The sequence below is a fragment of the Hemiscyllium ocellatum genome, chromosome 14 (genome assembly GCF_020745735.1).
Source record: "Hemiscyllium ocellatum isolate sHemOce1 chromosome 14, sHemOce1.pat.X.cur, whole genome shotgun sequence".
Classification (NCBI taxonomy): domain Eukaryota; kingdom Metazoa; phylum Chordata; class Chondrichthyes; order Orectolobiformes; family Hemiscylliidae; genus Hemiscyllium; species Hemiscyllium ocellatum.
Window position 1 is genome coordinate 89,210,871 of NC_083414.1, and position 13,627 is coordinate 89,224,497.

The 13,627-nt window shown below is 42.5% G+C and overlaps 1 long non-coding RNA gene across 1 annotated transcript; it reads left to right on the forward strand.

The window, feature by feature from the left end:
* Positions 1-584: 584 nt before the first annotated feature.
* On the forward strand, positions 585-5,091 carry LOC132822194 (uncharacterized). Its single transcript, XR_009645422.1, has 3 exons — positions 585-987; positions 2,527-2,656; positions 5,007-5,091. It is a non-coding gene; the product is annotated as an uncharacterized LOC132822194 (long non-coding RNA).
* The last annotated feature ends 8,536 nt before the right edge of the window (positions 5,092-13,627 follow it).

Below are 13,627 nucleotides of genomic sequence, written 5' to 3' on the forward strand. Positions count from 1 at the left end.
GAATACTGTCAGTCAGCATGTTTGTTCAATTACTGACAGTCAAATACAAAAATAAATCATTCAGATTTTGATGGTGTTTTACAGAACCAGGAGAAGGGCTTTTACTCAAGAAAAGCGTTAAAGAATGTGAAGAGGCTTCAGTCCCTCAACTCCAAACCACAGAAGCAGCAGTTGAGCACAGAGCTATTGGAGCCTGTTACTCTAGAGCAGGAGGAGGACATCTACTTTCACAAAACTTGGATTAAGCGACAGTCACTCAACTGCTCGAGACTGGGACACAGCAACAGGAGGCTGTCACTCAACTGCTCGAGACTGGGACACAGGAACACGACGCAGTCACTCAACTGCTCGAGACTGGGACACAGGAACACGACGCAGTCACTCAACTGCTCGAGACTAGGACACAGCAACAGGAGGGAGTCACTCAACTGCTCGAGACTGGGACACAGGAACAGGAGGGAGTCATTCAACTGCTCGAGACTGGGACACAGGAACAGGAGAGAGTCATTCAACTGTTCGAGACTGGGACACAGGAACAGGAGGGAGTCACTCAACTGCTCGAGATTGGGACACAGGAACAGGAGGCAGTCTCTCAACTGTTCGAGACTGGGACACAGGAACAGGAGGGAGACATTCAACTGCTCGAGACTGGGACACAGGAACAGGAGGCAGTCACTCAACTGCCTGAGACTGGGACACAGGAACAGGAGGGTGTCACTCAACCGCTTGAGACTGGGACACAGGAACAGGAGGGAGTCACTCGACTGTTCGAGACTGGGACACAGGAACAGGAGGGAGACATTCAACTGCTCGAGACTGGGACACAGGAACACGAGGCAGTTATTCAACTGTTAGAGACTGGGACACAGGAACAGAAGGCCATCACTCAACTACTCGAGACTGGGACACAGGAACAGAAAGCAGTCATTCAACTGCTCGAGACTGGGACACAGGGTCCAATCACAAGAATGAAAACAAATAATAAAGGTATTTCCAGATGTTTAGCTCTCTCACATTCGCAATCCAACTCACATAACCACTCCATCCATTATATGTTCACGATGGAGCACTGTGTAGATCCGGCTAGCGTACTGCTGAATGCAACCCAGCAATATCCAGAATGGAATTCTGTGCAGCCCACACCAATGCTCGACCTATAATCATGGGCTAAATTTCCAGAGTTGGGAGCTGTGCAGACCGCACTGGTTCATTCATATATAAACCCAGACTGTTACATTGTTCGGTAACACTGTGTTAGATCGCTGCCCAGTGTGGGGAAACTTGTAAACAATGCTGAAAGTGACAGGATGTGCAGCTCCCATCCATTTACAGCTCCATATCGCCACTGTGCCTTGACAAGGGCTGCCATGATGTGAAAATCACTGCGATGGAGAGATATAAATGGAAACAGTTTAAATACCAATAGTACTGATTAAGGCAAGTATCACACCAGTATTTAAAGTTGAAATGACTGAGATAATATCCAATGAGGTTTTGCAAATGGTGCAAAGTAGTTAGAGGGGGATGGTAATGTTATACTGGTTGCACTATAAGCCTCCAAATCAACAATGGGAATTAGAGGAAGAAATATACAGGGAGACTGGGGAGAGTTGCAGGAGTAACAGGATTGTAATAATTTCAATTGTAATGATTTCAATTTTCCGAACATAGACTGGGACTTCCAGATGGTTAAGAACTTAGATGGAACGTGATTCGTTAAGTGTGTTCAGGAAAGTTTCCACAATCAATATATAGAATAACCTACTCGGGAAGGGACAAATTCGACCTACTGTTGGGAAATAGGGCAGGATAGGTGAAGGAGATAAAGTGGAGGAGCATTTTGAGAAAAGTGATTAGAGTTGTATTAATTTTAAAATAGTTATGGGAGGGACAAAATTGGTCCACAGATTCAACTTCTCAATTGGGGCAAGGCGTATGTTGTTGGAATTAGACAGAGGATTGCAGGGGATGATTGGAGTTGTTTGTTTCGAGGTAAAAGGATTTCGGGCAAGTGGGAGGGCTTTAAAAGTGAGAGAGCTCAAGTTCAAGGTTTCCATTTTCCTGTGAGGGTGAAGGCAAAGTGAGACTGGAAGAGAGAACCCTGGATGTCAAGAGATATTGAGGCTCTGACCAGAAAAAATGGAGGCGTGGCTCAGGTTCAGGCAGCTCGGATCAAGGGAATCCCTGGAGGTATACAGGGGATAGAGGAGTTAGTGAAGAAGGAAATCAGCAAGGCGAAAGGGGATATGGTATAGCCTTGGCTGAGAAATTTAGAGTGAATCCAAATTCAGTACAGTAAAGATGAAGAACAACTAGGGAGAGAATAGGATGCTTTAAAATCCAAAATAGGCATGCATGTGTAAAACCTCAAGAGATTGGTGAATTCCTCAATTTCCCCTCTGTGTTTACCATGAAGAAAGACATGAAGACCTGTGACCTTTAGGAGGTTAGTTGTCAAATCTAGTAGATTTGCTGTTGGATATATTAGAATGCACAAAGTCAGACAAATCTTTTGGTCCTGACCAGATACATCCAAGACCACTGAAAGAAGCGAGAGATAAACCTTAAGCGCCAAGATCCCGGAAGACTGTGCGGTAGCAAACGTTGTGCCTTATTCAAGAATGGCTGCAAAGAAAAGCCCAGGAAATATAGACCAGTAAGCTTCACACCTGTTTTCGCTAAACCACTTGACAAGCTTCTGAAAGATAAAATGTGCATGCATTTGGAAATACAAAGTTTGATTTGAAGCAGTCAGCTTCGTTTTGTGCGTGGCGGATCATGCCTTACGAAGTTTGTTAGAGATTTTTGAGGAAGTGACCAGGAACGTTGACGAGGGCACAGTGGTAGACATCTTCTATTTCGATTTCAGTAAGACCTTTCATAAGGATCCACATAGTAGGCCACTCTAGAAGATTATATCACATAGAATCCAAGGTGAACTGGCAAATTGGCGACACAATTGGCTTAACATTATGAAGCAAACGGCTATGGTGGAGGTATGCTTGTCGGACTGGAAGCCTGTGACAATTGGCGTGCCTCAGGGGTCGGTCCTGGGCCCATTGCTGTTTGTTATCTATATCAATGATTTGGATCAGAGTGCACAACGCAAGGTTAGTAAGTTTGCAGATGACACTAAAATTAGAGGCAACGTTCAGAGAGAGGAACATTATCAGAAATTGCAGCAATACCTTGACCAGCTGGGAAAGTGGGCTGAGAATTAGCAAATGGAGTTTAATATAGATAAGTGTGACGTCTTGCATTTTGGAAAGTCAAATCCAGGTAGGAGTTTAAGGATGAATGTGAGGGACTTAAGGAGTGCAGTGGAACAAAACGACGTTGGAGATCAGGTGCACGGTTATCTGAAATTTGGGTCACAGGTACACAGGACCATGAGGAAGGCTGTTGGCACACTGGCCTACATCAGGGCATTGAGTATAGAAGTTGGGACGTTATGTTGCAGTTGTACAGAATGTTGGTAAGGCTGCAGTTGGAGTATTGTGTACAGTTTTGTTCACCTTGCTCTAGAAAGGATATTATTGAACAACAAATAATGTAGAAGGAATTTACAAGATGTTTCCTGGGCTAAAGGGTTGAGTTATAGGAAGAATTTGGACAGGTTAGAACTTATTTCTTTATGCAGCAGGAAACTGAGGTGGTTCTTATGGAAGTATAGATTTTATCAAATTATAAGATGCACGCCTGGGGTGAATGCATTTTTTCTTGCAAGGTTGGGGAATCGAAGACGAGAGGACATCCGTTCATGCTTGGAGAGGAAAAATAGAACAGGAACTTGGGGATCATCTTTTTTACACAGCGTGTGGTACGCATATGGACTGAGCTGCCAGGGGAAGTGATTGAAGTGGGTACAATAACAACATTGAAAAGGCATTTGAACAAATACACAGATGGAACAGGATTAGATGGATACAGAGCAAAGGCAGGAAAGTGGCAGAATGGCAGATAAGGGGCAATTACAGCATGGTTTGTTGATGGAGCACGGCGGGCGTATCAGATGGGCTACTACAAAGGGAGAACATTCTCTTCCCAGAGGGAGCCACACCAGTAAACCCACCTATCATGGTCTGAGTTCACCGCCCAGCTCAGTGCAGTATCTGAGGTCTGAAGAAATGTCCAGTAGTACAGGACAAATATCAATAACCTTCCCTGCTCTTTCAGGATAAGTGTCACCGTATTCTCTCTGCTCCCTCACACTCACTGTATATCTGTGATCGCACCTACCCCCGAAAAAGACTCATGGTCCTCCACTCTCATAACTGCATGCAACGCTTACTCTCTCTCTCTATCTCTCTCCTTTACAAAACGTCCCACACAATCATGGAATATTCTGGAGAATGCCGATTATGGAATGTTCCAGATAATGTTCCAAATAATTCCCAGTTTCAGGAAAATGGCAGTGTCCCAGTGTGTAACATATAAGAGGAAGGAGTAGAGAAGTACCTTTTTCAAATCACATAAAATTCAAACCATGCTGAGGCCATTCAGCCCTTCAAACCTGCTCTGGCATTTAATAAGGTCCCCGCTGAACTGATGGTCTTCTCAGCTCCATGTTACGGGAACTTTGAGTCATTCAGCCCCCGAGGTTCCTGTCATTGGCCAAACAGCACTCAGGCACTTTTACCCCTTTTTTCAAGCGCCTGTTTGAGGGCATTTCCCATGGGGATGGACACTCCTAACAATATATTCCATCATCTTTATACTTTCATGCAATGGTCAGCATGCTTTACCCAGACCAAACAAAAATCTACACTTATTTTATGGTTATAGATATCCAATCACACTTAATAATTCTGGTTATTTCACTTGACTCACCTTAATGATATTAAAACAAAGACAGCTTCTAAACACGTCTTGTTATAAAATACAATTTCGAGCAGAGACCGTTTTTACCCTCAGCCGCCATCTTGACCGTTACCTGAATTGTATCACTTTACTTGTTATGAATGTTTCTTTTACCCTTTGTCTGAGACTGTTTCTGTCTGTATAAGTTACACAGTTCTCCATTCAGTTGGACAGACGGCTGGTTTGTGATACAGAGGGAGGCCAACAGTGCAGGCTCGGTTCCCCACACCTACAGAGGTTACCATGAAAGGGACGCTCTCTCAACCTCACCCCATCACCCGAGGTATGGTGATCCTCAGGAGAAACCAACATGAGTGGTCTCTCTGATGTGAGTACTTTGTGACTCTATTCTATCAATGTTAGCATTTTAATTTTCAAAAATATTTTATTGAAAAAGAGATTTTTAATATTATAATAAATTAATAACAACACAACTCAAATAACTGAAAAAATACATCCATTTGCATGTACATACAAAACAAGTTAAAACACTACACAGACAGAAGAAAAACAAAACTAAACAATAAATATTGAATAAACAATACAGCTCAGCACAACAAAACGATAGCTCTCGTTCATTAAGAGCATTAACTGATACGTTTTTTATGTTCATGGTTCTTCATTGATGGATATTAGATTCATTAGACAATAGCATCATGGTGATATAAAAACCCTTCTTGGAGTGGCCGATAACCCTGTATTGCCGTAATCCAAAAAGGGCTGCCATGTCGCATATAAATCTTTGTTTTTTGGTGCACCATACCAGTGATAAACTCGAAAGGGAAATTCTCCATGAACAGCTGACGACGACCCAACAGACTACATTTCCTAGCATGGAAAGTACGGAAAGTAAGGATATATTTATTTTTCCCCATGTTTATCTGTGGAAACTACCCTGGGCAGAACCAGGAAAACAGAAACCAGGTCCATCTCCAATTCAGTCCTCAGTACCCACTCTATCACACCTACCACAGTGCTCAAATATAGATGACGCCTGCAACAGGACCACAAGCAATGAGTAAGAGTGCCTGTAGTCATTCAGCATTTAGGACATGAAGGTAATCCCACTTTGCATTTTGAGAGACAATTTGGGGTCAGATAGACCCTGTGAAGAATTTTCAACTGCATTGAATGGGTCCTACTACAGATCAAAATCCTTTGAGCATTTTCACAAATATCCTCCCATGTCTCTGAAGTGTTCTGAACTCTCTCTCACAGACATCACAAAGCTGCACAGCCTTATCTGAGGGGACACTCTCCAACTAATGATAAAGGGTACTGACAGAGAGTGTATTCTGAGCAATAGGCACCCTCTTCCCTCTATCCGATCTGTAAGAGTCTGTTAAAAGTGTGCTTTTTCAAAAATCAGATCTCTGATCTGGAAAAGAAATACAGAAGAGGTCTCTACTAGGTAGTCCATATGTACGAGTTATTTGATCAAATGATATCATTGTTTCTCCATCAAATAACACGTGGTGACTCAGTGGTTAGCGCTGCTGCCTCACAGCACCAAGGTCCCAGCTTTGGTTCTGGTCTTGGGTGAATGGCTGCGTGGAGTTAACATTCTCGCCATGTCTGTGTGGGTTTCCTCCCACAGTCCAAAGATGTGAAGGTTAGATGAATTAGCCATTGATAAATCACCCATAGTGTTCAGGGATGTGTAGGTTTGGGCATTAATCAGGGTAAACATAGAATGTTAGGGGAATGGGTCTGGGTGGACTACTCTTCAGAGGGTCGAAGTGGATTTGCTGGGCCCAAGGGTTTGTATCCACATTGTGGGGATTCTACTAATTCTAAATCACTCAAGCAAGGCACACCCTTTGCTGCCCACAGTTTAAACCTGGAATGGATTATCCCAGGATGACAACCTGGTATACCAATTATAGGGGTAAGAAACATGGTTCTGGCTGTATTGCCCTCAATCTGACACATTGTCATTCATGCTTTAACAGTATTTATAATTATTGGTATGACAATACTTCTTAAATGTTGTCACTTTAGCTAAGAAAAACAGACTAATTAGGGTTCACTTTGCCTGAGAGGGTTCAATATCTCACAGTATTGACGCTGAGTCCTCAGCGTCCCAGGCAATAACATGGGATAAAAAAATCTTAATTGATAGCTTTTATCTGGGCGATCTATTCCCCACAATCTGTGGGGTAGTTGCAATCTGGTTAGCTTGATAAAAAGTCGCTTATGGTGCCAAATAAAAGAGATAAACCAGCCATAAAGTCTCCTAAATATCTGGCTGCGAAACATCAAAAAAGCATTCACACGGGGTATAGCAAATAAGGAAGGACATTCATTTTAAGAACAGCTTTCCGACCTAGCTAGGATATTGGATTTGCCTCCCATCTTTGACGGTCTTGTTTAATTTTGTCAAACAAACCAACATAGTTCACATTAAATAAATGATCAAAGACGGATGTAATGAATATACCGAAGTAGGGTCCTTCCCCACCCTACCACCCGTGACCATTTAAAAGGAAAGCAGGATTTGCCCTTAACATCACGTACTTCCCCAAGATCTCCCATAGGCACGGCTTCCAACTTTGTAAAATTAATCTTAAAGCCCGAAAAAGTGACAAGTGAATTAATGCATTGCATCACGTGAGCTACATAAATTATGGGATTTGACAAAAACATAAGACCATCTGCATACAACATAATCTTATGTGACTTCTATCCCACTTCTGGGTCATGTATGTTGGGGTAACATTCCCAGTTGTGCAGGATGCCGCAGAATCTAAGATTGTTGCAGGGATGGGGAAGAGATCAACCCTCGTGTGCCATTTCTGCGGGTTAAAGGAGAAAATAAAATCCCTACTTGTGAGGTAGATTTGCCTCCAGACATCCACCAGCTCCAGTTCTGCACACAAATCCACTAATTGTTTACATTATAACGAGGATGTTAGGGGACCTTTGGACATTCTGTCCACCATAGGGCTATGACACAGTCGAAATCTCCTTCTACAATCATGTGCCACGATGCAAGATAACTTAATTTGGGAAAGGCATCTTCCAGGAGTTTAAGAGGGTGCACCGGGTGCCAATAAACATTCAAAATAATGTATTAATTCCCATAGTTCAAGGCTTTGAGTATTATGATCCTTCCATGAGTATTTAATATAATCTAATAGTTTAAATGGAAGATTCTTCCTCTCCAATATGATTTCCCCCCACTCTTAGTATTAAAACACGAGAAATAAACCCGATCAAACCCTCCCTGCTGTAACGTCAAACGTTCCTTGTCATTAAGGTGCATCTCCTGCAATAGGACAACATTCATCCTCTCCTTTATAAGACGATAAAGTACATTTTTCATCTTGACTGGCAGATGGCTCCCCTTAATGTTCCAGGTACACCATTTAAGCATTATCCATAACACACTGCAGCAACATTTGAACTCGAGAGAATTTCATATCAAATTACACATCGCTAAGCATTAATGACAAAAGACTCATCGAGCTTAAATCTGTACAAACTAAAACTACTGCAACTAACAAGCTCTCAAAACTTTCCAATGCTAAAAACATTTTAAAAAGAACGAAACAAAATCCAAATTAGCAATGACACTTGATAGAGTTTTCACCCACGCCCACCACCCCGCCCCCACACCGCACAATGGGGACGCTTACATATCACAAAACTTTATCTTCTGCCCGCTTCCAACATGGCATCCAGGGCAATTAATGACAATTAATAGGTGGGCACTTAGTCATCACAACCACATTTGTAACTTGAGCCACACCCCAGACACAAGCAAAGAAAGAGAAAAAGGGTAGCAATAGTATGAAGAAGTTAAAAGTGAGTATTCTACCTATCCCAGACTATAATTTAACACTGGTTAATACCAGAAAAATCCAACAAAATTTCTTTAAGAGAGAAACATGATTATCTCAACATCCAGCTAACTTTAAAATGTCCACAAAGTTTTTGCTTTCTCTGGAGAGTCAGACAATTTCATTTATCCATTCAAAGCAATATGGAACACCTCTAGGAACCGTAAGGAATACTGAATCCTGAGTTCCCTTACTTTTCTCTTGACGTCATCACAATATTTTCTTTTCTGAATCACCGCCGCTGAAAAGTCCTGAAAAAGCATAATCCTGGAGCTCTCATGAATTAAAGCCATCCGAATATACATTGAGCTTCCACCAGTCTTCCATCAGTTTTGAATTATATTCCTGGATGTTCTGGAGCCGTGTCATTTGGTTCTACTGTCTACATTTTCCCCACATCGCACATTCCTGCCAATGCCTGATAATCCTCGACTCCATTGTTATTTATGAAACTTCTGTCTGTGCCTCACAAATATTCAATATCTCTGCCTCCAATGATCTGTGGGGAAGAGAGTTACAAAGGCCACCAACACTGAGAAAACAAAAATAAGACACAAGCTCTGAGTGTGAGATTAATTTTTCTTTATCTCATTATCTGAGGAAGGATATAATTATATTGGAAGCACTTCTGAGATGTTTCACTTCACGTATTCCGGGAATGAGTACCTTATATTACGAAGGCTTTAGCAGGTCACTCTTGAAAACACAGGTGATCTTATTGAAACATACAAGACCTAGAGGAGAGTGGATCACATAGATACCTACTGGGTAAAGTCCAAATTTATTGTCATTTTTATAGAATTTCTTCAGTGTGGAAGCAGGATATCCCACCCATTAAGTCCACACTGACCTTCCGAACAGCATCCCCACGGACCTGCTCCCCCCTTCCCTATCCATGTAACCCTGCATTTCCCATGACAAACCTACCCATCCCTGGACACTATGGGAAATGTAGCATGGCCAATCCACTGTAAGTTACATATCTTTCTACTGTGGGTCAGGAAATTGGAGCATTGTGAGGAAACCCCACACACAGCGTCGCCCGAGGTTGGAATTGAACCCAGCTCCTTGGTGATGTGAGGTAGCAGTGCTAATCACAGATCCACCATGCACACCCGTTAGTTCTATTAGTTACTTGTGGTTGAGTAAAGAAATCTGCCTGACATGTTCCTGTCACTGAACCTGACCCAGTCTGAGACCTTTATGATCTGCCATATCACCAACCTGGTTACATGTAAAATTTGTTGGGAGCAGTGGAGGAGTGGGACTAGAAAAAGAAACAGTGACTCCCTCTAATCTCAGTCAGAGCAGGAATTGGGAGAAATTCACCAAGTGGGATTTCATTCAAGCGGGAATTCTCTTTCCCAGAAGTTTGGGATGGCTGAATCTTTATATTATATTGAGCTTGGTTTCACCTGATTGCCCACAGACAGGTGAATCAGGGATAATGGCGCATGGAGAGAGAAGCGTAGTTGGGACTACAATGAGATGAGCCACGAGCTTATTTATTGATGGAGTAGTGTCCAAGGACCGAATGGCTCACTCGTGTCCCTCAGCCCTGTGTTCTGATGTTCTATTCAGCCCTTCGGACTTGATACAGAGGGGAAGATCGAGGCCACTCTGATGGTGACGTGTAGTTTCGGAAATGTTCTTGGAAAATCCAGGCTGGGCCAGGAACCGACTCCCACCCCTAATCCCTCTTTCCAGGCTTCCCCTCTCTTTAACTTCTGCTCCAGGTGTTGGTCATGTTACAGACCCAGATTCGCTGGGAATACAGCCCCCATACCCAACCCGGGGTTAACTTAAACAAATCATCTGCTCTCCCTGAGTGCAACATTGTACAACACAACTTCCAGGAAAAGACCCAGTTACTTTCCAAAAGCATATCATGTGAAATTAATAAATAGGAATAAGAGTAGGCCATTCGGCCCCTCAAGCTCTCCCTGTCATTTAATAAGAACATGGCTGATCTACTCCAGGGCTCAACTCCACTTTCTTGCCGACTCCTTGTATCCCTTCACACCTCTCTGGGTGAGGAAATTCCAGACTTTTACTATATTCTGAGAGAAGATACCACTTGGCATCTCAGATTGAAATCGATACTCCTTATTCGGTATCTATATCCTCGAGTGCGACAATCTGCCCAGGAATGGAAACAACTTCTCAATATCTGCCTTCTCAAGCCCCTTCTGCGTCTTGTATATTTCAGCAGTATCACTCCTCATTCATTTAACCCCCAATGAATAATCACCTCACCATTATAGAGGTTCTCAATAACTCAACCTTTTTATCCCAGGAAGCCGCCTAATGTCCCAACTCAGTTACTTGCTGCATCAGCATGCTGACGTTATGTTTCATACACAGGAAGACTCCAATCACTTTGTGCTGCTCCTTTTCTGGAAGTCCTCTCCGTTAAATAACAGCTTGCCTTTTGATTCTCAGTGTCATCCACAAACTCGGATGTATATTGCACTCAGCTCCCTCCTTCAGGCTGTAAGTATAGATTGTCAATAACTGATGCCATCGGACTCATAGCTGTGCTACTCCAGCAGATAAACATTTATCATAAAGATCCACTAATCCTGACTCTCCGATTTCGATGTGTTAACCAATCACCATCGCATGTTAATACATTATTCGTCATCCTTAGACCTTCTGGCTTGAGTAAGATCTTTTATTTGGTCATACCCTGTGGAAAATCTCTGGAAAGCCTCTTGTCTATCCGATTCCCCCCATATCAAATCCGCTTGTTATATTTTCAGGCATCTCCAGAAAAGGTTTGCATGATCTTACAGGGCAAAATATAACTTACCTTTCACCAAACCACACTGACTCTGTGTGAAGCTTTCCTCAATGCCCATGCTGGCCAGGTTTTCCAAACTATACGAGCCCCATATGCTTTCATTTGGCCCATATGCCTCTAAATGTTTCCCAATCATATGTTTGTCCAAATGAGTTTCAAATGTTGGATCTGTACATGGATCTACCATTCTTCCTCTGGCAGCTCATTCCATTTCCACACCACCCTCTGTGTAAAAACATTGTCTCTGTGTCCCTTGTAAATGTTACCCCTTTCAACTTAAGCCTATGGCTTCTATGGTTGAACTCTCCCATCCTGTGGAAAAACCCTTGGATATTCACCCGATCCATACCTCTCATGATTTCATAAACTTCTGGAATGTCAGCCCCACAACCTCCATCTGATACTAACTTCAAGAACAAGCATTTAAAGATAAGTACTACAAATTTGAAACTATATTAAAAATGACAGTAAAACAGTACTCAGCCCAAACTTCATACTGTTATTTGTCTTTCTCCATATTACAATACTGAGGCAGCATGAAATGCTTACAAGTGTCAATAAGAGGTCAAGCACCTGAAATTATTTGTCTAAAGGGGGGGTGATGATCTCGACAATGAAAACGTATCTATGGCCAGATCTATATAATACCATATAGTCAAAATGCCCCCTCTTGGCCTACCTATGTCTTTGTGTGCTTGTGTCTTGCTTATCTTGCACTGAATAGAGAGAACCCCTTACCCCCAGTTACATCTTAATTTAAACCCGTTTTACATACTCTTCATTTATCTTTTGTCACACTCTCTTTTCCCTGTCACCCATTCCCCATCTCTGGCACGGGTTTAAAAGCACATTTTCTAATCATTTTCAGTACTGAAGAAGTGTCACACTAGACTCGAAACACTAATTCTGTTTCTCTGTCTCTGCAGATGCTGACAGACCTGCTGTGTTTATCCAGAAATGAATAGGGGCACAGAACAAATTTTCAGTTAAACAAATAACGATCGATACTGGAAATAGAGTACCAAAAATTGCTGGAGAAACAGGGAGCTTTGTAGAAGGTTCACTGGACCTGCAAGTTTATATCTGTATTCACTCCAGAAAATGCTGCAACATCTTCAGCAACTTCTTCAGCAATTTCTGTTTTTGAACAATTTACAACGACATATGTCAAAGATGCCCAAACATTCTGTCCAACATGGAGCGCCGTACACTGGGAACTGAACAATAATGCATCAGTTCCTTGACTCTGAAACTGCAAAAGGCTGGCATCACTGACACTGCGGAGTTCAGAATCATCGTCAGGGAGAAAAACAGAAGGAAACACATTCACTTCAAATACTGAAGATGGTATTACTGAAATGAAAAGATTCAGATTAGTACCTTAAATTGATTGAGTGAAAGTAACAAATTGGAGGCGTGACACCAAGGAAAGAATTTCAGCAGAATGAGAATATGAAAATGGAAGGGTTGCCGCACCAGAAACCAGAGTAGGTCAGTGAATACAGGACTGTTGGGTGAATGGGTCCCGGTGTGAACTGGGGGACAGTCAGTGGAATTGAATTGTAGACATTGCAGCTTAAACTGGGTTATCATCTGATGCTGTATATCACAGCAGCAGCAGAGGCAGAATTGTATTCAATGACAATCTGCAACCTTTCGCGCAGGATAATCTCTCAGTACACTATTACCATCAAGCAGATCTATGGTTCAGTGCCGAGTGTGGGTGAACATGCCAGGGTCAGTACCATGTGTACCTTTACCTGAAGACAACCCATCAAAGCTACCACAATTGACCTAAGCTCTGTCATCCTGCCAAATATAAGCATAAATGTCGATGGACCATTAAACAAGTTACTGGAGGAGAGGTCTCCATAAATATCCCCATCCTAAATAATGGAACCGTTCTGTACATTAGTGTAAAAATCAATTATGTGGTGTCTGCACTATCCTCAGCCAGACATGTTGAGTCGATGATTCACCTCACCCTGTCATGATGCCCACAGAATCACAACTAATTCGATTCGCTGCGCGTGACATGAAGAAACAGCTGAACACAGTAGATACGACAAAGGTAATGGGCCCTGACCCCATTCCTGCAATAGGACTGAAGAGTTGAGCTACA